The following is a 25,628-nucleotide window of genomic DNA, read 5'->3' as shown; positions in this document are numbered from 1 at the left end:
GCTGGATAAAAGGTGATGTCTACGGTGATAATTTTCTTGTAGAGATTCCACAACCCCAAATTTACTAACGGAATCTCAACGCATCTAGACCGGAAGCGGATTGGCCGGTGTACGCTCCTCGAGTTGTACAAACGGTTCAAAGGAGATCAAAGTTACATGGACTCAAAAATAATGTATTTATTATATCCACACTGTTCATCCATTTTTTGAGATCATTTTAGAGAATTACACAAAAAAAAAAAAAAAAAATGAAAAAAAAAGAACCATATTCAAAGCTCAAATGGACCACACCAAAAATAACAGCAAGAATCATGATTTTCACCATTAAAAAATTCATAGGGCCCACAATAACGTTTATTTTCCATCCAATCTGTTAATAATGTCAAAAATAAATGGATGAAAAGGGGAAAAATTTTCAAATTGATCCGAAACTTCTGTTACCCCCAAAAGGGTTTCAATGGCAGACGTTTAATCCTCCACTGCTTTTTGCAGTGTGGTTCAATTAATATTTAAATATGTCTTATTTTTCGGATCGAGTGTTAATACAAGCTCTCCAAATGGATGGACAGTTTGGATATAACACATACCTCGTTATGGGACCACAGAACTTGCTGATGTGTGTGGTACACATGCCAATCCGCTTCCAGACCATGCAGGGCTCTGTGGGGGTCCACCGTGATGTAAGTGTTTTATCCACGCCGTTCACCGCTTTTCTCAGATCATTTTAAGGTATGACCCTAAAAACTGAGGTAGGTCCACAGCTCCAGTGGACCACACCAAAGGATGCTGCACTGATAATGACACCCACTGTTGAAACCTTTCTAAGGGCGAACGTAATTTTTTTAACCATCCAACCTATTCATAAGGTCACGTAGACATCGACGAAGTGAAAACATAAATATCATCTTGATCCGAAACTTCTCCAGCTCCCAGGGAGTTTTTAATGGTAGAAATTAAATCCCCACTTTGTGGTCCCTTTATGCGTTGTACCTATCTATTTTTTTGTCAAAATCTTTAAATGATCTTGGAAAATCGTTGAACAGCGTGGATAAAACACTTACATCACGGTGGGCCCACAGAGCCCTGCCCGGACGGTGACGCAGTCTGTGTCCCTTGCGATGACCCAGCTGTATGCACCCTATAGTCAATGGCTAACTTGTTCGCGGGACCACTGAATTTTAGAAGTCTCCCAGTCGCAGCCCCAAATCCCACGGCTGATTTTCTTCTACTTATTTTGAGAATCATTCACACTCTGGCAAAGTCTGACCAATGAAGATTCATACGCATGCAAATGGCATATAAGTTGCAACATTAACCGTGCAATTTGTGGGACCCACGCTAGGTGCAATCCGGCCCAAAAATCAGGGCAGAGTCCGGGTTGAAAGCTCAGTGGGTGAACTCGGTGTATATGTTGTATATCCATGCCGTCCATCTGTTTTCACCGCTCATTTTAAAAATCTCATGTGGACCACGCTACAGAAAACATTGGTCACTGAACACCAACTGTTCAAAACTTCATGGGTCCACTGTAATAATGTTTATTTGCCATCCCACCTGTTGATAAGGTCATACAGACTTGGATGAAGGTAAAACACAAATATAAGCTTATCCAAAAACTTTTGTGACCCATAAAAAGTTTTTAATGGTCAATTACCACTGTTTCCTATGGTGTGGTCCATTTGAAATTTGGTTTGAATAAAATTTTGGAACTATGTACTAAGGTTAGCTGACAAAAAAGTTGGACAGCATGGATATATAATACATGCAACTGGGTAGACCCTGTGGTCAGGGACTCACCCACCAAGAGTCTGTTTAGATCCTTGAATACAGCCACAACATGCTGTAAAACTAGCGTAGCGTTCAAATGATGATAATCTTCGTAATTATCAAAGACTTGGATGGTGGGGCGTGCCGTCCAGCTATCTTTTGCGATCATTTTATGGACTGAGAAGAAAAAGATAAGATAGATTTAAAGTTGAAAATGGACGCCACCACAAAATCGTAGCATGGATTGATTGTCTGCCATAGAAAACTTCTCGTGGTCCACATAAGAGTTGGATGAAGCTGATATTTGTGTTTCCTTCGATAAGTTTTGCGAGACCCCATGAACAAGTTAGATGGCAAATAAACATCTTATTGGGCCATAGGAAAGTTTTGACAATGAGTATTATTGTCTCACTGTTTTTCTATGGTGTGGTTCACCTGAACTTGTTGTATTTTAAATTATTTTAAAATAATTTAGTGTTTCAAAATATCCGTTGGGACGGGTCATGGCTGTAGTTATAGGTGCGCATGTGCCCTACGGATATGTCTTTTCACTTGAGTTTGAAAGGTTGCATCGTTTCAATTTTTGTTTTGAAAAATTGTCTTTTAAAACCTAAGGGTCGCACCAATTGAATTTAAACCCAATAGTCACAACTTTTTTGAAAAGGTGTCTCTACACCCTTAAGGGTGTCTTCACAAAGTTAAAAATAGACTTTCTCTTATCTGTTTTAAATTAATAAGAAAAAGTTTGTTTTACGTTAAAATTATGGTTTAAGTGTTTTCTAGTTCAGGTTAAGACTACAAGTGGTTCAAGCCCATGTACAGTGAGTGCACCGCTGGGACCAGGTCATAATCGTTGTATCATGGAGGTCGATTGCTCTAAAGACTTATCGCACTTGGGATGCTATCCAAGGGGAGCAAATTCGATTTCAACTCAAGTGACTCATGTCACGCCTCGACTTCTCTAAACCAATAAGTTTTATCTTATTTCCAATTTAAATTTATTTTGTTTAAATAGTTTTCCAAACTCTATATCCTAACAAAGCTTTAGGTTTTCTTCAATTTTTTTGTCATGCCTTAAAATAATATTACAAAATGGATGAACAATATAGATAGAACATATATTAAAGAATTTACAATCATATATATTTAACCAAGATGAGTATTTTACTTACATATTTAAAGTCGGAATCATTACATACTACTTTGCTTCCACTGTTATGGTAACGATAATTATTACCTATTTTCAGCGCATTACAATATAGTATGGTTGTAATGGCTAATCCAAAGAGGCCCTAAGCTATATTACTCGATATTCAACTAATCCACGCCCAAAAATGAGATTGACTGGTGTGTCTTTAACTAAGAAAGCTAATTCCAGATGGATCCATCTGCTTGTGCCGGATCTGGCACGTTGATAGTTGGTTGGCCAAAATCTAGCTAGTTCGTTTATCAGCTAAAAGAGTCACAATTAACGGTCTGTATTCTGCATCAGCTTTGGCCTTACTTGATGAGTAGAACTGTATGTTTTTTTTTTTTAATAGGACATTTGAATTAAGGTTTCTTCTGATCAATGCATCTGATCCATCACGCATGGGGCAACTTGGCATGTGTTGTGCGTTTGTGTATTGCGCTTGTAGATGGAGCGTCTTGTCTTTGTTGAGTCATCTTGAAGGTGAGAGCCCCGTGTCTCGCAAGTGAGATGGAAAAGGGACCTCGCGACGCTTGTGGCAAGGTGGTGCACGTATATGACATTAGAGCTATTGTTGCAAAATATGTTGGAAACGCTAAACACCCTGATCCACAGCTCAAGTGGTAGGCTGAGTGAAAGATACCTCTTTTCAACACTGAGGTCTTGATATCAATCCCAAGTAGGGGTGGCTAACACCGAGGTCTTGGTATCGATCCCCCTAGTAGGGGTGCAATAATTGAACTCCAATGTGAATATGTTTTGATTGAGAAATTGTGTTTGGACAATTCAATAATTGTGTTTAGACAATTCAATCAAACACAAGGCCACGTACTAACAAAAGCTTATATTCAATTAATGCATACACTTAGTATAATGTAGGTATGCCAAAGTCATACTTGACTTAAGTTTAATTGAAAATTAGTGCCCCACTAACATAAATCAATTAAAACTCAACCACCGATGGTTATAATGGTCAAATGATTTTAGAAAGGTCTGGGTAATCTTTCTGAATTATTTCTTTTTACCCTGTGTTAAGGGTTTTTTTTTTAATAGTAATAATAACCTTTGTATTTCTTAATAGAATAAAGATTGACAAATTTAAAACTAAATGCTAAAATATGACGATTTTATTAATCTGGATTTAAAGCCCAGTACAACTAGTAGAGAAACAACCTAAGTATAAAAATAAATGAAAGACAAATACCTACGATTGACATGACTGATGGTTTGATCTTCTAAGTAATGACTCAATTGATTGGGATCCAATAGTGATAAGTCGTTGATATTTATAATACTCCTAATTAAGCGTACTAAACTCTTGACAATTTACAGCGTAGTTGGATAGAAGCGGAGGAACTAGAAACTAATATAAAATATTATTGTGCTATATAGATTGATTTTGTTTGGCGCAAGCACGAAGGTCTTTGTTGCATGCTCCTTTCATAACTTTAGGAAGTGGCAAAATCCTTATTAGGTTTCTTTGCTAGTCCAAAATCCTTGGGAACTATGACGCTTAATTATTCTCTAATCATCCTAACTTGGCCAAAGATATTTTCACATATTAAAAATCATTTTTGGATCTCTTGGATCTTACGGAACTAGTCTCACTAGACCCGGATCCATCATGCTATTTTGGTTCCCATCTGCTCTGTTGTGAATTTGTCTTCTCAAATCTTTATAATTACAATGAGAGCATGGATCATTTCTAGGAGGATCTCTCATTTTGAAAGTACTATATGACACAGCATTGCCTTGCATATCCCGGTCTCGATGGGTATTTATAATCTTGTCAAGCACCATGTTTTGATCACAAGTGCCACATATTTTAGGATTACGTGTCATTTGTCATTATGCCTTATCTTCAAACGTGTGTCAGTTCTACACCATTTTGATTTTCAGCAAAAACTATCCTCAGTGTCAGAATAGGATTGCATCCATCACATGCTACTTTACAATTTTCCAACCGTTCATTTTCTAATTCATCAGACCCAACTGACAGTGAGCCAGCTTGATTCTTGGTTTCAAAAAGTGCTCTCTTTTCCATACCTAATGAATGGCCTAGATGGCATAGACATAACCGTGTGAGGCCTCTTCACTGTCTCACTTGCGCGAGTCACCTTAGCTGGCCTCGTTTGAAGCCTAACATGATTGGTTTGGGTTTCTCTCAACTAGAGCTGGGCATCGGACCGAGTCGAATCGGATTGGGCCCAACTCGACCATGTCCGAGTTCTGCATGGCCTGATCCAAAATCGGTCAGATCCGAGACCGAGTCTGGGTCCTCTGACCAGATCCGATCCTAAACCATGCTGACCTGGACCGATCCGAGTCCGACTCGGTCAGGAAAACCGAGTCGGATTGGATTGGCCCAAGTTCAGATTGGGTTTTTTTCTTTATGTAAAGTTGTAGTAACGCTGTAGTTTTTATAATGCAAGCAAACCAAAATATCAAGGACTCTGTGCAAGGAATCCATTTTACCAACAAAAAAATCAGATTCAAATGTATAACCCATATGTTCAAAGACAAAAGGAAAATCAAAATAAAAAATTCAATCAACTATTTAAAACTAGATCCAGACCGCCACCGTTTAGTTCAAAGCAGTCCAACTGCCAGTTCCACCTGCTATGTTCATGTGCATGTGAATATGTATAGCGACATCAGACAAATCTTTTTTTTTTTTTTTTCTATTTTAACTTGTGAACTACTTAATAGGCATTCTAATAAATTAATCTTCAGCAACAATATAAAAAGCCAAAAGGATGGCAGGTTTGATGATTATGTCATGCATTCCAAGTAAATGTTTTGGTATGCACAATGAGGGGACTTTTATGCCATTTACTAAAACAAGGATCATAGGCATCGAACATAGATGTCTAAAGAACTTGACATCAATCATGACAAAATGTTATAAATTCATAGACATCAATCAGCACAAATAAAATTAAAGAGATATTGGCATCAGTCTTCAATATCTCTTTGAAACCTAATTTACATATCAAATAGCACTCTTAAGAGATCAGTAAAAAACAAAGTTTAAAAACACAGAGAACTTGCAAACCTTCAAAATACAACAAATGAATGAAAATTGCTAAAATACAAAAATAAGAGATGGTAGACATCATTATGAAGAAATCATTCATGGAAGCACCTTTACAGTCCAATGGGCAAATTCCCACACCTTAGCACATGGAGATGGTGGACCCAACTCAATAAGAAAACTCTAGAATGGTGCTTCAAATTTGAAAGAGAAGACAATGTGTTAGATTGCACCATTATTTCATGAAAATATCATGATATATTGTGCCACATTAGACATGATATTTAGTGCAACTAAGATATTAAGAAGTTGTATGGATAAAAAATTGTATGGTTGCGGCAAATACCATGAAATTTCATGACTAATCAGTCTAATTTGGTGCAAATTTTCATGAAATTTGGTACCAAACACACTTTAAGCTAAAATTTAAAGAATAATAAAGAAAGAAAAAGAAAAAGATTAGGCCAGAAAAGCAAAGTAACATCCAAACGAAAGAATATTCTTCACTTCGAAAGTAAATAAACCATGTCCAACATCATGTCCAAAATCAAAAGTAAAAAGACCTAACATGCACATACTGATATATAGATTAGGTAAAACTTTCATACATTCAATACCCTCTATATGATAAATGCCTTTTGTGGCATGTAACTAAATGAACATTGTCCGTAATAGTAACCCCCTCCTCCACCTCCACCTTCATCGCCATATTCATACTTCGGTTCTCTTTTTACTGATTCAACTGCAGGAGAACTCTTGGGCATCTCCGAGCTATACAATTCACGTGCTGAGTGGGTATCATGCATTAATTATTTATTATCTCATTTATTATCATACTAACATTAATTATTTACTACTTACCAAAGTAGTTGTACAATCCACGTGCTGAGTGGGTAACATGCATCCCCCTCTCAACTATTTTTCATAGAGCATACATAAATCACGGGTTCACCTGATTTTCTGCCCAAGCCTTACCTGGGTTGATGCACCCTATGGACAAAGTTGATTTCACATACATATCATGGTGGGCCCACTACTTTGCTGGCATGAACAATCTGCCATGGCCTGCAAAGAACATTCACTTACACATTGTAGTAGGCCCACATGATATTCATTCCGACCTCCTAAAATGCCAACTTTTGTTTAAAAAAATTTATTTTTTCCCAATAAGGCTGGATGACAACAAAAACGAATGGTCCTCCTACCATCAATCACACCATATAATAATTTATGAAACAAAATAAAACAACACGTACCTCACAGCCAACTAAACGGCCAGATGAAGATTACCACTAATGTCAGGAAAATCCAAGGCTAATGAGCAATGAGTCCTCTTCTATTTAAAGTGGGTGCTGGATATATAAGACACACAAAGAAGAATCTGATTAGCAAACAGCAGGGCTATTCCAAAATAATAATAATAATAATAAAGAGGATAATTAAAAGAATTCCACGAACTCACATCTGCCAAACCCCATGAACAAATGGGCATGCCATCTATTGCTAGGTAGGGTAGCCCTCTTCCAAACAGAGGACCGCACGAGCAGTGGGCAGCAACCATGGCTGGCCTGGCCGACGAGCCACGACTGCCCGCACACTCGCACAGCGAGCCATGGCTGGCCTGGCCGACGAGCCACGACCACCCGCACACTCGCACAGCTAGCCATGGCTGGCCTGTGGGTCCCATTTCAGTAAAATAAATAAAAAATAATAAAAATGGAGTGGCCGAGTGAGTCCTACCTGATCGGGATCGAGAGTGTTGTGCCGGGCTGCAGAGTGAAGACTCTAATCTTCGGGTAGAGATCGGGATCAGGATGAGATGATTTGGGGATTCACCGAATCTTCGGGTGCAGGTAGAGTAGAGTCATAGAGAAGACAGTCGGGTAGGGTAGAGAAGACAATCGGGTAGGGCCGTAGAGATCTTCGGGTGCAGGACCGCTGGTAGGGTAGAGAAGACGATTTGGGGGTTTTTAAGGTTCGGGGGATGAGAGGTGCGGTGCGGTTAGGGTAGGGTAAAAAAATAGTCGGTAAAAGTGTATATATATATATATATATATATATATATATATATATATATATATATATATATATATATATATGTATATGTATATGTATATGTATATGTATATATATACGGTCCGGATCGGGTCGTTTCGAAACAGGGCCTATCCGAATTCGACCCGAAAATGTTTCGAATCTGGTTTATGCTACCCGATCCTGACCGTCGGTTCTGTTCGAATTGGGTCGAATCGGGTCGGATCCACTAGCTCGGGTATGAAATGTCCAACTCTACTCTCAACCCCCTGTACTCGAAAGAATCAAGAAGACAAACGATGAGAGATGATCTAACACAACACCGGTGTCACAAGTTATGGTACACCATTCTTTTTCTCCCCCAAACATGTCACATAAGTGGAATATCCAATCCGTGACCAAGATTACCCCACTACGATGATTAGGAAGGTCCACTCATTGGGTGGGCCACACCAATACACTGAGTCATACCATAGACCATCTGTTGATTTCGAAGAGTAGATGTGCTTGATTTTTTATATTAGTTGATCATCATATTGTGGCCTATCTTTTGCATGGATTGGATATTGTACGCTCTCAATACTACCGGTGAGAAGTAGCTGCATCATAACTTATGGTACAGCTGTTGTATCTCATCATTTCTTTTAATAAAAGGATTCCTAAAGCAAGAAGATTATTTAAATTTCACTTGTATCTCATCATTTCTTCTAATAAAAGGATTCCTAAAGCGAGAAGATTATTTAAATTTCACTGCATTTCAATTACAAGCCACCAAACACAATTTAGGATTCAAAACCATATTCATTCTAGTGTAATTGTGATTTAGATTCTAATACATTCCAAATACAAAGCTCCCAAATATAACATGAGAACCATATCAAATATTGGGATCAATGGCCTGCCAAAGGATGATTTATGCGATGGTCGGCGTAGATTGTTTCTCCCACCTTAGTAAAAAATAACTCCGGTGGTGACATATGGGGAGATGAAGTGTTTTCCCAAAAAAAAAAGACAATTACCACGTTGCAATGATTCAGAGCATTGATTTGGTATTTTGAAATGGATTACGCGACAAAAACCTCCAGATCAGATAATATGGCTTTCTAGGCTGAATGTGACCTATCTACCAATGAAATCAATGGATAGATTCCAGGCCTACTGAAGAGAAGTCCTGGGCATGGACTATCCACACTGACTGGTGGGGCCCATAGATTCAAGCCAGCCATCCAATCTCTAGACGTTTTCCCATACTGCTGTACTGTTTCTTGACCATCCATTCATAGGCCACGGATCAAAGAGCTAAAATTTCCACAATAACATACGTGGCAAACGTGTCCGGATTACAGGGATTGTTGATATGCTTGGCCACTATGTGATGGACCCTGGGCTAGAAATCACCATGATTTGACAAATATGACCACGCAATGTGAGATTCCCATGATCAACGGTCCAGATCACCGTACACAGTTCTGCCAGTGCGAGAGATATGATGATGGGCACGTGATTACTGTAGTATTTCTTCCTCTTTTATTCCTGGGCAGAGATTCCGCAACCCCAAATTTACGAAACGAATCTCAGCACACGCGGAAAATCTTGCGATGACCTAGCTGTGCCGACCCAATGGTCAATGCCCCACTTGTTTGCGGGAACACTGAATTTTGGAAGTCTCGCAGTCGCAGCCCCAAATCCGACGTCTGATTTTCTTTTTCTTATTTTGAAAAACATTCACGCTCTGGGAAAGTCTGACCTATGAAGATTCATACGCATGCACATGGCATATACGCAGCAACATTAACCTTGCAATTTGTGGGACCCATGCTAGATGCAATCCGGCCCATTATTCAGGGCGGGTCCGGGTTGAAAGCTCAGTGGGTGAGTTCGGTGTATGTGTTGTATATCCATGCCATTCACCTGTTTTCACCGCTCGTTTTAAAAAATCTCATGTGGACCACACAACAGGAAGGTGGTTACTGAACACCCGCCATTAAAAACTCCTTAGCTCTACCGTAATAATGTTTATTTGCCATCCAACCTATTGATAAAGTCGTCGTCATACAGACTTGGATGAAGGTAAAACACAAATAAAAGCTTTATAAAAAACTTTCGGAGCCCATAAAAAGTTTTTACGGGTCAATATTAACCACTGTTTCGTATGGTGTAGCCCATTTGAAATTTGGTTTGCATGATTTTTTGTAACCATGCCTTAAGATTAGCTGACAAAACAGTTGTACAGCATTGGATATATAATACATGCATCTGGTAGACCGTATGGTCAGGGACTCACTCTCATCCACTAAGGGCCTATTTGGCCGAGCGGATTGGAATGGATTGGAAGTTAAATCCCGGGATTGGCCAGCTGTGCCAAACAGACCGGGTGATCTAATCCGGGATATAGCAATCCCATGGATCTTAAGACAATTCACTGACAACACCGTCATCACCTTTAAATCCCATCCAATCCACCCTAATCCGTTCAAATTTACCCGAGACGTGTTTGGTTTGAGGGATTGGAAGGGATGGGAAAGTTTAATCCCGGGATTGGCCGGGCGTGCCAAACAGACTTAATATATCCAATCCTGGATATAGCAATCCCATGAATTTTAAGACAATCCACTGACAACACCATCATTGCCTTGAAATCCATGCCGTCCACCCTAATACCATTCAATCCCTTCTAATCCACCCGTCCAAACGGACCCTAAGAGCCTCTTTAGATCCTTGAATGCCGCTGCAACATGCTGAAAATCTAGCATAGTTGTCAAATCAAAGACATGGATGTTGGGGCGTGTTGACATGGCATCGACATGGCATCGTTTTACGGGCCCCACCACAATATATGCGTTGTATTCACACTGTCCATTTATCTTTCGAGATTATTCTATTGAATCAATGAGACAGAAAAAGATTAGACATTTAAAGTCGGAAATGGACTGCCCGCACCACAAAAAAGTAGTAGGGATCGATTGAATGCCTACCATAGAAAACTAGCCGTGGTCCACGTAAGAGTTGGATGAAGTTGATATTGGTATTTCCTTTAGCAAGTTTTCCTGGACCCTAGATGGCAAATAGACATCTTACTAGGCTATAGGAAAGTTTTGACCTTGCGTATTATATTGTCTCACTGTTTTCTGTGGTGTGGTCCACCTGAACTTCGGGTCTTCTTAAATTTTTTAGGCATGCCTTAAAATAATATTAAAAAATGGATAAATAATATAGATAGAACATATATTAAAGAATTTACATTCATATAGATTTAACCAAGATGAGTATTTTACTTACATATTTAAAGTCCGAATCATTACATACTACTTTGCTTCCACTGCTATGGTATTGATAATTATTACATATTTTCAACGCATTACAATATATTATGGTTGTAATGGCTAATCCAAAGAGCACCTAAGCTATTACTCAATATTCAACTAATCCACGCCCAAAAATGAGATTGCCGGGTGTGTCTTTAACTAAGAAAGCTAATTCCAGATGGACCCATCTGCTCGTGCCGGATCTGGCACGTTGATAGTTGGTTGGCCAAAATCTAGTTGGTTCGTTTATCAGCTAAAAGAGTCACAATTAATGGTCTGTATTCTGCATCAGCTTTGACCTTACCTGATGAGTAGAACTGTATGTTTTTTTTTTTCAATAGGACATTTGAATTGAGGTTTCTTCTAATCAATGTATCTGATCCATCACGCATGGGGCAAGTTGGAACATGTTTTGCATTTGTGTATTGCGCTTAAAGATGGAGCGTCTGGAACTAACATTCTTTGTTGAGTCATCTTTAAGGTGAGAGCCCCGCGTCTCGCGAGTGAGATGTATAAGAGACCTCGCAATGCATGTGGCAAGGTGGTACACATATATGACATTAGAGCTATTGTTGCAAAATATCTTGGAAACACTTTTAAAAAAAATAATTAAAGAAAAATTATTTCTTTTTTATCACTGGTCTAAATCACGTAAAAATACACTATCCTTAAGCAATTGCTGATGGGTTATAAATGAATTGCTTCTAAGATAAGACAAGCGAAATGTAAAGTGTGTTATCTAGTGTTATTATAGCCTTATTGCCCACGCCCGAGCCCGAAACAACTCGAGTATTTCAACCTCCAAGACTCCAAATAAAAATATTACACACACCTCCACATATAAAGTAAAAAACTTCTTTTCTCATTTCTAACATGAGACTAAAGAAAACTACACTTTTCTTTTTGAAAATTATCAACATCGTTTTGGCAACAAAATAAAAATTCTGTTTTTTTTTTTCAAAACCAATTTTCAACGATGCAATAGTTGAACTCTAATGTGAACATGTTTTGACTGAGAAACGAGATGGTTGTGTTTGAGCAATTTAATCAAACACAAGACCACACGTGTTAACAAGAGCCTATATTCAATTAATGCATACACTTAGGATAACGTGGGTATGCTAAAGTCATACTTGACTCAAGTTTAATTGAAAATTAGTACTCCACTGAGATAAATCAATTAAAACTGAAATTGGGAGATCAACCGTCCTCCTCTCCACCACCGATGGTTACAATGATCAAATGATTTTAAAAAGGTCTGGATAATCCTTCCAAATTAAGTCTTTTTACCTTGTGTTAAGGATTTTATTTTATTTTTCAATAATAATAATAAGCTCTGTATTTTTTATAGAATAAGGATTGACAAATTTAAAACTAAATGTTAAAATATGTCAATTTTATTAATTTGGATTTGAAGCTTAGTACAACTAACAGAGAAACAAGCTAAGTATAAAAATAAATGAAAGATAAATACTTACGATTGCTTGTGTGAACAAACAATCGATGCAGATTGGTCAGCAGGACATGACTGATGGTTTGATCTTCCAAGTAATGACTCAATTGATTTTGATCCAACAACGATAAGTTGTTGATATTTATATTACTTATAAGCATACTAAACTCTTGACGATTTATAGCGTGGTTGGACAGAAGCGAATGAACTAGAAACTAAGATAAAATAGCATTGTACTGTGTAAATTGATTTGGTTTGGCTTAGGCATGAAGATCTTTGTTGTGTGCCCCTTTTATAACTTTAGGAAGCAGCAAAATCCTTACTAGGTTTCCTTATTGGTCCAAAATCCTTGGGAACCATGACGCTCAGTTATTCTCTAATCATCTTAACTTGGCTAAAGATATTTTTACATATTAAAAATTATTTTTAGATCACTTTGATCTTATGGAATAAGTCTTATTGGACCGGATCCATCGTGCTATCTTTGGTTCCCACATGTTCTGTTGTGAATTTGTCTTCTCAAATCTTTATAATCACGATGACAGCATGAATCATTTCTATGAGGATCTCTCATCTTGAAAGTACCATATGAGACAACATTGCATTGCATTGCATATCCTTATCTCGGTGGGTATTTATAATCTTCTCAAGCAAGATGTTTTGATCACAAGTGCCACATATTTTAGGATTACATTATCTTTGGGAAGCGCGGAAGGTGAGCCCTCAAGATCTGACGGTCTACACGATGTTTAAAACCTTTACAAAGCAGAAGATTGACGCTCCAACGGCCCGCCTATCTACTATACTGGAGCAGATGGAACTATTCACACCTCTGATCCTACGGTATATGGTGGTCCCGGATTGCGATTTATGGATCAGATCGTCCCAAGGACAAGCTAAGATGGACAGACTACTGTGCACACTATATCTCTCTATATACTCTCGGTATTTCGTATGATTGTTGAAAGCGAGAGAGAAAACGCATCCCTTTTTATAGGAAAGGAGGGAGAGATCGGATGAGATAGGATGAAACCATATTATCCGGTCAAATCCCTATCTCTTATCATATTTTAAATTCAAAGTTGAATTTGAAATCTCAGGAAAAGAAGGCCGTAAAAAGCCTAAACATGCGAGACCCACCCACTAGTGATTGCTCACCAGTGGGCCCCACTGGCCCACGTACAACACAAACGTGTGTACAGCTCTGCACCATTTTGATTTTGGCTTGTGACCTACCACGGAGAGATTTGAGCAAAAACTATCCTCAGTGTCCGAATAGGATTGCATCTATCATAGGCTATTTTACATTTTTCCAACCATTCATTTTCCAATTCATCAGACCCAACTGACAGTGGGCCAGCTTGATTCTTGGTTCCAAAAAGTGCTCTCTTTTCCATACCTGATGAACGGCCTAGATGGCGTAGACATGACCGTGTGAGGCCTCTTCACCGTCTCACTTGCGCGAGTCGCCTTACCAGGCCTTCGTTGAGGCCTGACATGATTGGTCTGGGTTTCTCTCAACCCCTTTACTCGAAAGAATCAAGAAGGCAAACGAGGAGAGACGATCAGATACAGCACCCGTATCACAAGCTATGGTACACCTTTTTTTTCTCCCCCAAACATGTCACATGAGTGGAATATCCAATCTGCGAACAAGATTACCCCACTGCGATGCTCAGGAATGTCCACTCATTGGGTGGGCCACACCAATATACTGAGTCATACCATAAACCGTCTGTTAATTTCGAAGAGTATATCTGCTTGATTTTTTTACTATTTGATCATCATACTATGGCCTACCTTTTGCACGGATAAGATATTTTACACACTCTCCATATTGGCAGCAAGAAGTAGATGCATCGTAACTTATGATACAGCCGCTGTATCTCATCATTTCTCGTAATAAAAGGATTCCCAAAACAAGAAGATTATGTTTTGGTTTTGAGTTCTTTCGCGTCCGTGTGTATGACTGCTGAGATAAAGGAAGTGGACTTTTCATCATCACTCCAGTGACCCCATTTGGTTACTTTTGTCGTAGCCCCCACTGGCAGGAAGTGATGAGAACCACCAAATGTCCACTCTATGTGGGGCCCACCTCTTGTGAATCATTCATTGTATGGGTGCCAAGTGGATGACAGCCAGTCTGGGCTCCTACCGATGTTATGATCAGATGGGTTTTTTCTAATCAATCTACGAAATATTATGGGTCCACCTGCTAAGTAGACCGCCTTAAGATAGTGAGACGAAGCTGATGGATAGCTTACATATCGTACCTTTCTCCCATTCTAGCATATGTGATTATGAGGGACGTAAGATAGCTTGAACTCGCTTACATGCATAGGGCTGCCAATGGGAGACAAGGAGCAAAAACTGAGCTACACGGTATACAGGGTGACGATAGACCGGCTGAGCCCAGCCCGAAAGTCATTAGCAACGCGCCTTGACTGCCGTATTCTGGAAGTCATTTGCTGGCAGCCCGTCAACGGTTTCTAATTTGAGGGGAGAGTAAATACGTCAGCCATCTCTAATTTGAGAGGAGGGAGTAAATCAGGGTTTAATAATGACGTATCTGGTACGTTTTTCAGCCTGATTTGAATCAATTCTTTTTATTATAATTTCGGTATTTAAAATATTTTATTTTCAAAATATTTCCAACACTGACATTGCCTTAAAGGATGGGCTATGATTAGAGCTGGGCTTAGCCAAGCCAAGGCTAGCTTAATAAGTTAATAGATAAATTACATGTATATGCTAAGTGTGTGATTGGTGTGCAATTAGTGAATCAAACTCTTTTAAATAATTAAAGTTTTTCGATCACATAATGGTATTAAATAAGTTTACTCATTAGCCTAGCATCATCCAATTATCCACCATATGCATTGGTTTAAATTAGCCCAGCATCATCCAATTATCCACCATATGCATTGGTTTAAAATATAAGTACATGCATACCATCCATTGCACTGCCAAAAGTATCGAAGTTCTTCGTATTATTATATACAAAGGTGTATGGATTCTATAGTCTATGTTACTAATACATTTGAATTATATGGTATGCAGTTGGTATATAAATTAAAAAAATGATCTCAAGCTATTCATTATTGGCTCGGCGTAGCTTGACCCAAACACTAAGCCTAAATTTCAAGCCCTAGCTTAGCCCTCGGGCCAAGTCTACTGGTCCATGGCCCTTTAGTGCCAAGTCCCACTCCTATCGGCATATAGGGGAGAGGCAAGTTGCATGATATGATCCACCTCGTCAATCGAGTGCATTGCACAATGTCCCCCGAGAACCCAAAACTTAGCTGGTCCAAAACTCATAGGCAACACTATCGAGAAAAGTTGGGATAGGACACCCACCATTAGTCAAGTGTAGGGTTCACCATGGTTTATACCTGCCGCACACAACCCATTCGTATTTATCAAACAATAGTCAAAGAATTTCTTGTGCCAAAATTTTTTAAAATTTGTGATAAGTATAATGATTGCTTTATGAAATTCATGCATTAAAACAATGTAACTATTTCTTTAATGGAAAACAATTCTCATTTTAGCAAGGTTTCTTGTATCCAAATGCGACCTATAAGTTGCTCTTGCGAACTCCATCGGACTCGATTTTATCAAATTCAGGGACGATGCCACATTCGTGTTATTCAGATCCGAACTGATGTGATCTTGATCTATTTTAGATACCAAAACACTAGATTGAACTGAATCAAAAGGTTGGACAGCCCTACACGCCTTCACACATGGAGAAGAGCCCTCGAAATGTTATTTTTTCTCCTTGAATCTAACTTAATTTAAGAAAGGAAATTATAATTTAATGTATTTTAACTTTATTGGGCTGATAAATTACAATTCACTTTAATAGGTCACCCAAAGGCTTAGAAATGATTGGATACATTGGTTGTATCGTAAGTTATGGTAATTTTTTTTCCTTCCATATATCCAACATCCGATCTGTACAAAAATGTGCAAAACCATGATGCTTACCTGGTACAAAATCAGGCCGACCCACTTATTTACGTGGGCCACACCAGTACACTAAGTCATGCCATCAGCTGTCCATTAATATTGATGTTGTGTCCCATTGCATGTGTGGATTGGCCTGATTTTATTCGGGCGATGTCATGGTGTGTCCCACCTTTTGGACGGATAGGATACTCTAGTCATGTACACCGAGTCGAGCTGGCCTCAACTCGACTCGGCTCAGCCACTAGCTGACCCCAGCTCGAACCCGGCTCGGTTCGGTCCTCGAGCCTGACTGGTCGGCTTAGCTCGGTTCGGTCAGTGGTTCGAGCCAATTCAAGCCGAGTTCGCCTATGCAACATTTTCACAAACACATGAATTGCGCCTTTAAAATCTAACTGTATGTAAAATAGCCATAGTGGTTTTACAGGTATTTTATCAAACACCTTCTAAGCAACATAAAAATCAAGAAAAAAAAAAGGATATTTGTTTCATATACATACCTTCCTTGCCACCAGCCACACTTCGTTGAGTCATTTCATTAAACACTTGGTGAGGAACATCAATAGTAAAGTAACTGATTCACCGAACTAGTTCGATCCGAGTTTGATTTGAGTTGGGTTTGATCCGAGTCGAGTCGAGCTGGGGCTAGCTCGAACTTGGCTTGAACCCATTTTCAAGCTCAAAAAATCAACTTGACTCGGCTACTCAGCTTTGAACCGAGTCGAATCGAACGTTTTCGAGTCAAGTCGAGCGAGCTGACCAAGCTAGCTTGGTTCGTGTACACCCCTTGTGATCTATTGGCGGGGAAATAATGACTCTATTATGACTTAAAAAGCAGCCAATGTCTTGACATGGAACACTAGGTGAAGGGTTCAAGTACCCATATCACACTACTCCGAGCCAATAATGCATAGCTTGAGATCATTTTTATTTTTTTTTTACCAACTGTATACTATGTAAGTCAAATGTATTAGTAAAATAGGCTATAGAATCCATACACCTTTGTATATAATAATATGAAGAACTTCCATACTTTTGGCAGTGCGATGGATAATGTGCTTGCACTTATATTTTAAACCAATGCATATGGTGGATAATCGGATGATGCTGGGCTAATTTAAACCAATGCATATGGTGGATAATTAGATGATGCTGGGCTAATGAGTAAACTTATTTAATACCATTATGCGATAGAAAGACTTTAACACCCCAATCCATAGTTCAAGTGGTAGACTGAGTGCAAGATACCTCGTTTCAACACCGGGGTCTTGATATCGATTCCCTAGTGGGGGTGGCTAACAGTGAAGTGCGTGTGAATTGAGTGGGGTGTACTAACAAACGAACAAAAAAAAAAAAAAATGTGTGGTGTTTGTGTGCTCGGTGGACCACCTGCTTGATTTTTGGGCTCGGTCACCCACCTCATGTATGGATTGGATCTTCCACAGTCATGTGGCCTTGGCACATGTGATGTCATGTACACGAGCTGCTTCATTCAGTCGTGCTGGCCCAGCAAACCTCTGCGTTAGATTAGACTTAATTTTCTTACGGAACACATCTCAATTTTATAACAACGGAGAAAATGCCCCAATTCCTCTCAAAACGAATGCATTAGGCTATGCCTTTGACTCTAATTGCTAAAGACAAAAACATAAACATTTTTTTAATAACTACTTCGATTCTAAAGGAATAATAGAATGGATGGAAATAATACACGGTGGAGCACCAATCAATGTATGACATGTGGCATTCTAAAAATTTATGAAAAATCTGTTTTCTTTTTTCTTTTCTTTTTTGGTTTTATATATAAAAGTACTTTTAGATGCCACTTGCATACCCCTCTCATATTGGCGCTGTACTTATCATTTCCCTGGATGGATTGTGCATGGACTGACTGACCAGTCCATGTGAAGATTGGTGGAGCCCATCCTCGCATAGTCCAATCATCTTTAAACAAGTAGTAATCTTATCTTTTTCTCCAACTACCGTACCTACAGGGCTTCTAAATGGATGATGACTTTGTAAGTGAGACCATCAAAACATTTCCATTCAAATCCTCTTTGAATGCGAGCCGGTTTACGTTGGTGGTGGGACACATGGATTGCTTGAAATGGAAATGAAGAGTGGCAGTAGAAGTTGCCCAAAGATGGCGACTCGTGGTTTTTTCAAGTAACTCGGCAACAATCTTAATGACATCAATGATAAATTGGCTTTGTCATTCTACAATCAGTTCAATAATATATAAACTATACTATGCTATTGAAAAGATTTGTACTATGCATTGACTATGGAGATCAAATAAATTGAATAAATGATGAACTTGATTGGAAAGTCATCTCTATAAACTGAATGTGGAAGTCTTCCGCACCTTACACCTTTGGAGAAGTACTGAGATGGGAGGAATAAGATTCTGACGTTTGTTTATGTATTTGTGAGGGATGAAGAGTTTGAAACCCACCGAAACTTCTCTCCTAAATCTCTGATAAGTAAGTAATTATTACCTTCTTCACTTGGTTTGAAAATAGGTGATAATTCTACTTCGAAAACTGGTCTAAAAATATTGACTTAAATTTGTGGGCTGCATCATGATGTATATCGTATATCCACACTGTTCATCTGGTTTATCATAACATTGTGGCATGAGCCGAAAATGAGGTAGATCCAACACTTACAAAAGGAAACAGTGGCCTTAATTTTTCCACCGTTGAAAGTTGTTTCCTTCACTGGGCCCACATTGAAGTTTATTTGTCATCTCACCCGTTCATAAGGTTACACAAACATAGGGAAAAACAAAAATGTGGACTTGATCCAAAACTTCTAGGGCCTCAAAAAGTTTTTAATAATAAGTGTTTGATTCCCACTGTTTCCTATGATTTGGTCCACTTGAGCTTTGAATTTGCCTCATTTTTAGGCTCATGCCTTAAATTCAACTGGCATAATGAATGGAAGGTGTAGATAAGCCACATATATAAGGGTGGGCTTTACATTTATTTCTTAAATATCTTGATTTTAGTGTTAAAAAAGTAAGCGGTTGCAGTCTACATTAAAAAGGTGCAAGTAAATAATCATTATTCATTTGCAAGGTAATTATAATTAAAGGGAAAAATCAAACAGGCCCTAAATCTAGGGAGAAACATATGAGTTAGAGGTCACATTATACTTCATATTAAATTTATCTTACTTTATTCCCTAAGGATGCAGATATCTTAATAAATTCTCTCAATTGAATTTTTCCTAATTATATTCTTTTTCATGTATACATAATAATAATAATAATAGCAATAAATAAAAATTAATAAAGAAATATATATATATATATAACAAGGAGCCATATGAAGTTATCTTTATTAATAACTAATAGAATCTCTCCACACCGCATCTACTAATCAAAATATGCTCTGAACTCTTTCCATGAATAGAAAATAACCCAAAAACGTCCAACCAATTAAAACAAAGTCGTAAAACTAATAACCATTAAAAAAAATATAGGTGAAAAATTATAAAAAAATAGAAACTTTGAGGACTTTTCTGCATTTCGTGGGGCCTACAAAATCTAAGACCCAATCATATTTAAGCATGAACGTCCTTAACAATGACATAAAAACCAAATCAAATTGACTAGAAATAGGAGAGAATCCATGTTTCCAAGTTGGCTCCCAAAATTATCCATGAAAGCTTGGAAGTAGAAAAATATTTTCCTCATCCCCAAACATCCTTACTATTGTTGGGGATTTTAGCTGCAAAATCACACAGATCTAGATCTAAGATAGCAATTCAATAACATCAAGCAATCACAAGAGAACACAAAGATTTAATGTGAAAAACCCTTGCGGGAAAAAATCACGGCACAAAGCGATAAAAATTTACTATGAAAAGAAATTACAAAGAGAGAGGACTTACCCAATTTGAACAATCTCGAATCTCACCCTTGCTATATCCTTTGATAACCGTAGAACCCTTTTAGGAACCCTTGAAAAACTTTTAGAAAGCTTTAGAATACCTTAGAATAGCCCTAGGGACCCCTATTTATAGTTTAGGCAACTCCACTTACGCACCGACCTTGGAAAAAATCGGAAACCACCTCAAATTTACGCAGTCCGCGCAGGATCTGCATAACTCTCGACTAGTCAAGCCAAGGCCTCGACTAGCCAAAGGACCCCTTCGACCAGTCGAGCAATCCCCTCGACTGGTCGAGAGGCTCAGACACCAAAAAACATAAGTCGTTGGACTTTGAGTCGAGCAGCGCATAAATGTTTAGATTTAAGACATCTATCAACAATTTTCACCATGTCTTCAATCTTCAACCGTGTATCTTGCTACCCTATTTTTCTATCTCTGCGTCATATCATAGCTTTAATCAACGCTTCTCGTGCACACTCTATCCTTCTTTTACGCCATCGCCAAGCCCAGAGAAGTTGCACAGAACTTAAACTTCTCTATAGGAATGACCTTGATGAACATGTCTGTTGAATTCATGCTGGTGTGAATCTTTTCCAGTGTTACGCCTCCTTCCTCAAGCACCTGTCGAATAAAGTGGTGACAAACATCAATGTGTTTAGTGCGTGAGTGATAAACAGAATTTTTAGCCAAATTGATAGCGCTTTCGGTATCACAGTTAACCGGCACAGCCTCCTGTTGAAGTCTCAACTGATTTATCATGCCTCTGAGCAAACACCTTCTTCAAACACTTCCGTCACTGTCATATATTCTGCTTCAGTCGTGAAAAGAGTCACCACAGACTGAAGCTTCAACATCCAACTGATTGCCCCACCTGATAGTAGAAACGAGTATCCTGAAGTAGACTTCCTAGAATCTATACTGCCTGCATAGTCGAAATCCACATACCCTACCAACTTTGTCCATGTTTTCTCAAAACTTAAAAAGTAGTCTTTCGTACCTCAAATATATCGAAGTAACCATTTCACTGTTTTCCAATGTTGTTTGCTGGGGTTTGACATGTATCTGCTCACAACACCGACTGCCTGTGAAATATCTGGTCTCGTACAGACCATGGCATACATTAAACTGCCAACTGCATTCGAATAAGGCACATAAGACATAACCTGCTTTTTCTCATTTGATTTATGACATTGTTTTGAGGAAAGCTTAAAGTGAGTCGTTGGGGAACACTCACCAGCTTTACTTGGTCTTTCTTATACTTGATCAACACATTTTCAAGGTATTCTACCTGTTATAGCCAAAGTCTGCTCTTCTTCATATCTCTATAAATATCTATGCCGAGAACCCTCTCTGTAGCTCCCAGATCTTTCATCTCGAATGTCCCTTATAACTGAGTCTTCAGTACGTTGATTTCAAACATATCATGACAGACGATCAACATATCATCAACATACAATACTAGAATGATGAATTTTTCATAAATCAGTATCTTGTAATAGACACAGTGATCGTAATCACTCCGAGTAAATTTTTGACTCACCATGAAAGAATCAAATTTTTTATACCACTGCCTAGGCAACTGTTTCAGGCCGTACAACGACCTCATTAACCTGCAAACTTTCTTCTCTACCCCTTCAACTTCGTAGCCTTCTAGTTGATTCATACAGATCTGTTCTTCCAACTCCCCGTGCAGGAATACAGTCTTGACATTAATCTGTTCCATCTCGAGATCGTATTGGGCAACCAACGCTAACACGAATCTGATATACACCTGCTTAACTACCAGCGTGAATATTTCTGTGAAGTCAATTCCTTCTCTCTGAGCATAACCCTTTGCTACCAACCTTGTTTTGTATCTATATAGTTTCCTTTTAAATAACCACTTGCATTCGATCACTTTTCGGCCCACTGGAAACTCCACCAGCTCACATGTGTGATTTTTGTGCAACGAGTCCATCTCTTCATCCATAGTCACCTTCTACTTTTCTACATCAGGCTCATCAAGAGCCTCGTGAATAGTAGATGGGTCTCTTCATCTATAATGAGGGCATATGCAATATTAGAGTCGTCCTTGTATCTTACCAGTAACCTGCGATCATGTGATGGATTCCTTCTCACAGGTGGCTGCTTCACCTAATCCTATACCTATGTCTTCGCATCTGTCTCTACTTGAGTATCATCTGTGTCAATCTGGACGTATACGATCACCCTTTCTGATTCCTCTTGCTCCTTTTGATCATTCTTGCGAAATAGGGAGCTTTCATTGAATTTGACGTCACGATTAGTGATGACCTTAACCTTGTTGAATAACCTGTAACCTTTCAAACCAATGTCATAGCCAACAAAGATATACTTTTTGGCTCTATGATCTAGTTTATCTCTCTCAACTGACGGGACATGAGAGTAAGCCTCATAACCAAATATACGTAGATTTGAGTATTCGATTTTTTGACCACTCCATACTTTCTTTGAGATTTTACATTCAATTGCCGTTGAAGGAGACCGGTTCACCAAATAACAAGTTGTGTTAACGGCCTCAGTACATAGGTTCTTGCCCAACGCAGCATTACTTAACATGCATCTATCCCTCTCCAAGAGAGTCCAATTCATTCGCTCAGCCACACCGATTTGCTTGGGCGTGTGGCGCACTGTTGTGCCTAATGATCCATTCATTCTTTCAATAATTATTAAACTCAGTGGAAATAAATTCTCCACCATTGTCAATCCTTAAAACCTTTATTTTTCGCTCTGACTGTTTTCCCACCATCGTCTTCCATTGTTTGAATATGGTGAAAACTTCGAATTTACGTTTCATGAAGTAAACCTAAACTTTCCTGGAGTAGTCATCAATGAATAAAATAAACCATGACGACCCCCAAATGAAAACTTCTGGCGATGGCCCTCATACGTCAGAGTGCACATAATCAAGCATTCCCTTACAAACATGTTTTCTAGATTTAAAAGAAAATCTAGATTGTTTACCATATATACAATGCTCGCATATATCTAAATCAGAATTTTTAAAAGCTGGAATCAAACATCGATCAGAAAGTACCTTCATGTCCTGCTCGCTCATGTGGCCCAGACGAGCATGTCACATATGTAGAGACATGGAGTCTGCAATAGTTGTTGCCGCTCCACCTGCTGAAGTGTTCCCAATTAACCTGTAAAGGTTTCCATACCTTTGCGCTCTCAGAACCACGAGTGCCCCTTTTAAAACTTTAAGGACACCATCAATACTGGTGAACTTGTACCCTATAGCCTCAAGTGCACCGAGAGAAATCAGACTTTTCTTCATATTAGGAACATGCCTGACATCAGTCAGGGTACGCTCCATCCCATCAAGCATCTTAATGCTCACCGTACCAATAGCCACAACATTACAGGCATTGTCATTGCCCATAAAAACATGTCCACCATCGCATTATCTGTTAACTCCGATGAAGAGTCATGTGATGACGCTCCTTTGTCTAAGATTCACTCATCTGCATGATTGTCGTGAATATGTCCAATCATGAACACAGACAGAACATCACCACAACTTGTTTCTTCATCAAATATGACAACATTAGTCTCCTTGGAAGAAGCCGCTGAATTTTCTTTCTTCGCTTTAGGATTTTTACAATCCTTCTTCATGTGTCCAGATAACCCACAATTCCAACACTTTAATTTTTCTTTGCCCTTGCCCTTAGATTTGGATCTAGGCCTTGAAGATCCTGTACCTCGTTCAGAATCTCTGCCCCTTGTAATCAGTGCATCGGAAGATGCCCCCATGACGTCGTTTAGCTTTCTCATAGCCTTCCTTTGAATGGATGAGATAACGGTGTCAACACTGGGGGTTTTATTTGCAATGCACATCATGTCTCTGAAAGACTCATACGATGCAGGAAGAGAATTCAACAATATACATGCATGTTCCTCATCTTGGATCACTTCTTCCATATCTAGCAATTTGCGCATCAATTTATTAAAGTTGCTGATGTAGGCTTCTAGATCTCCACCCTCTGTCATCTTAAAGGTATAACATTATAGCTTCAAGTGTAGTCAATTTTTAGAGGACTTCTTTGCATAGATGTTCTCTAACTTCGCCCACAAACTAGCCGCAGTTTTCTCCCTCAGAACATTATAAAAAACCTCATCCGTGAGACATAAACGGATAGAGGCTAAAGCATTACTATCAAAGTTTTCTCATTCTTCATCTTTCATGGTAAATTTTCACTCCTCAAGAGCCTTAATCTCACCTTGCTTGGTTAAAAGGCTAATCATCTTAACCTTCCATAACTCAAAATTATTTTTACCTGAGTACTTCTCAATATCAAACTTGTCGTTTCCCATTATTACTAATCCTACAGATTCATATTTATGCCTCAACATTTGCTTTGATATCACTTGTTCGGGATTTGAGCTGCGAAATCACACAGATCTATATCTAGGATAGCAATTCAATAACGTCAAGCAATCACAAAAGAACACAAAGATTTAACGTGGAAAACCCTTGCGAAGAAAAAACCACGGCATAAAGTGACAGAAATCCACTATGAAAAGAAATTACAAAGAGAGGGGACTTACCTGATTCGAACAATTTCGAATCTCACCTTTGCTACACCCTTTAATAACTTTAGAACTGATTTAGGAACCCTTGGAAAACTTTTAGAAAGTTTTCGAATACCTTAAAATAGCATTTGAGACCCTTACTTATAGTTTAGGCAACTCCACTTATACACCGACCTTAGAAAAGACCGGAAACCGCCTCAAATTTAAGCAATCCGCGCAAGATTTGCATAACCCTCGACTAATCGAGCCGAGGCCTCAACTGGTCAAAGGACCCCCTCGACTGGCCGAGTCATCCCTTAGACTGGTCGAGCGGCCCAGATACCAAAAAACATAGGTCGCTGGACTTTGAGTCGAGCGGCCCACTCGACCATTCAAGCAGCGCATAAATGTCTATATTTAAGACATCCGTCAAAAACTATAACTAGT

The sequence above is a fragment of the Magnolia sinica genome, chromosome 16, assembly GCF_029962835.1.
Source record: "Magnolia sinica isolate HGM2019 chromosome 16, MsV1, whole genome shotgun sequence".
NCBI classification, from domain to species: Eukaryota; Viridiplantae; Streptophyta; class Magnoliopsida; order Magnoliales; family Magnoliaceae; genus Magnolia; species Magnolia sinica.
The sequence above is the reverse complement of the archived record's forward strand: the minus strand, read 5'-3'. Positions refer to the sequence as shown.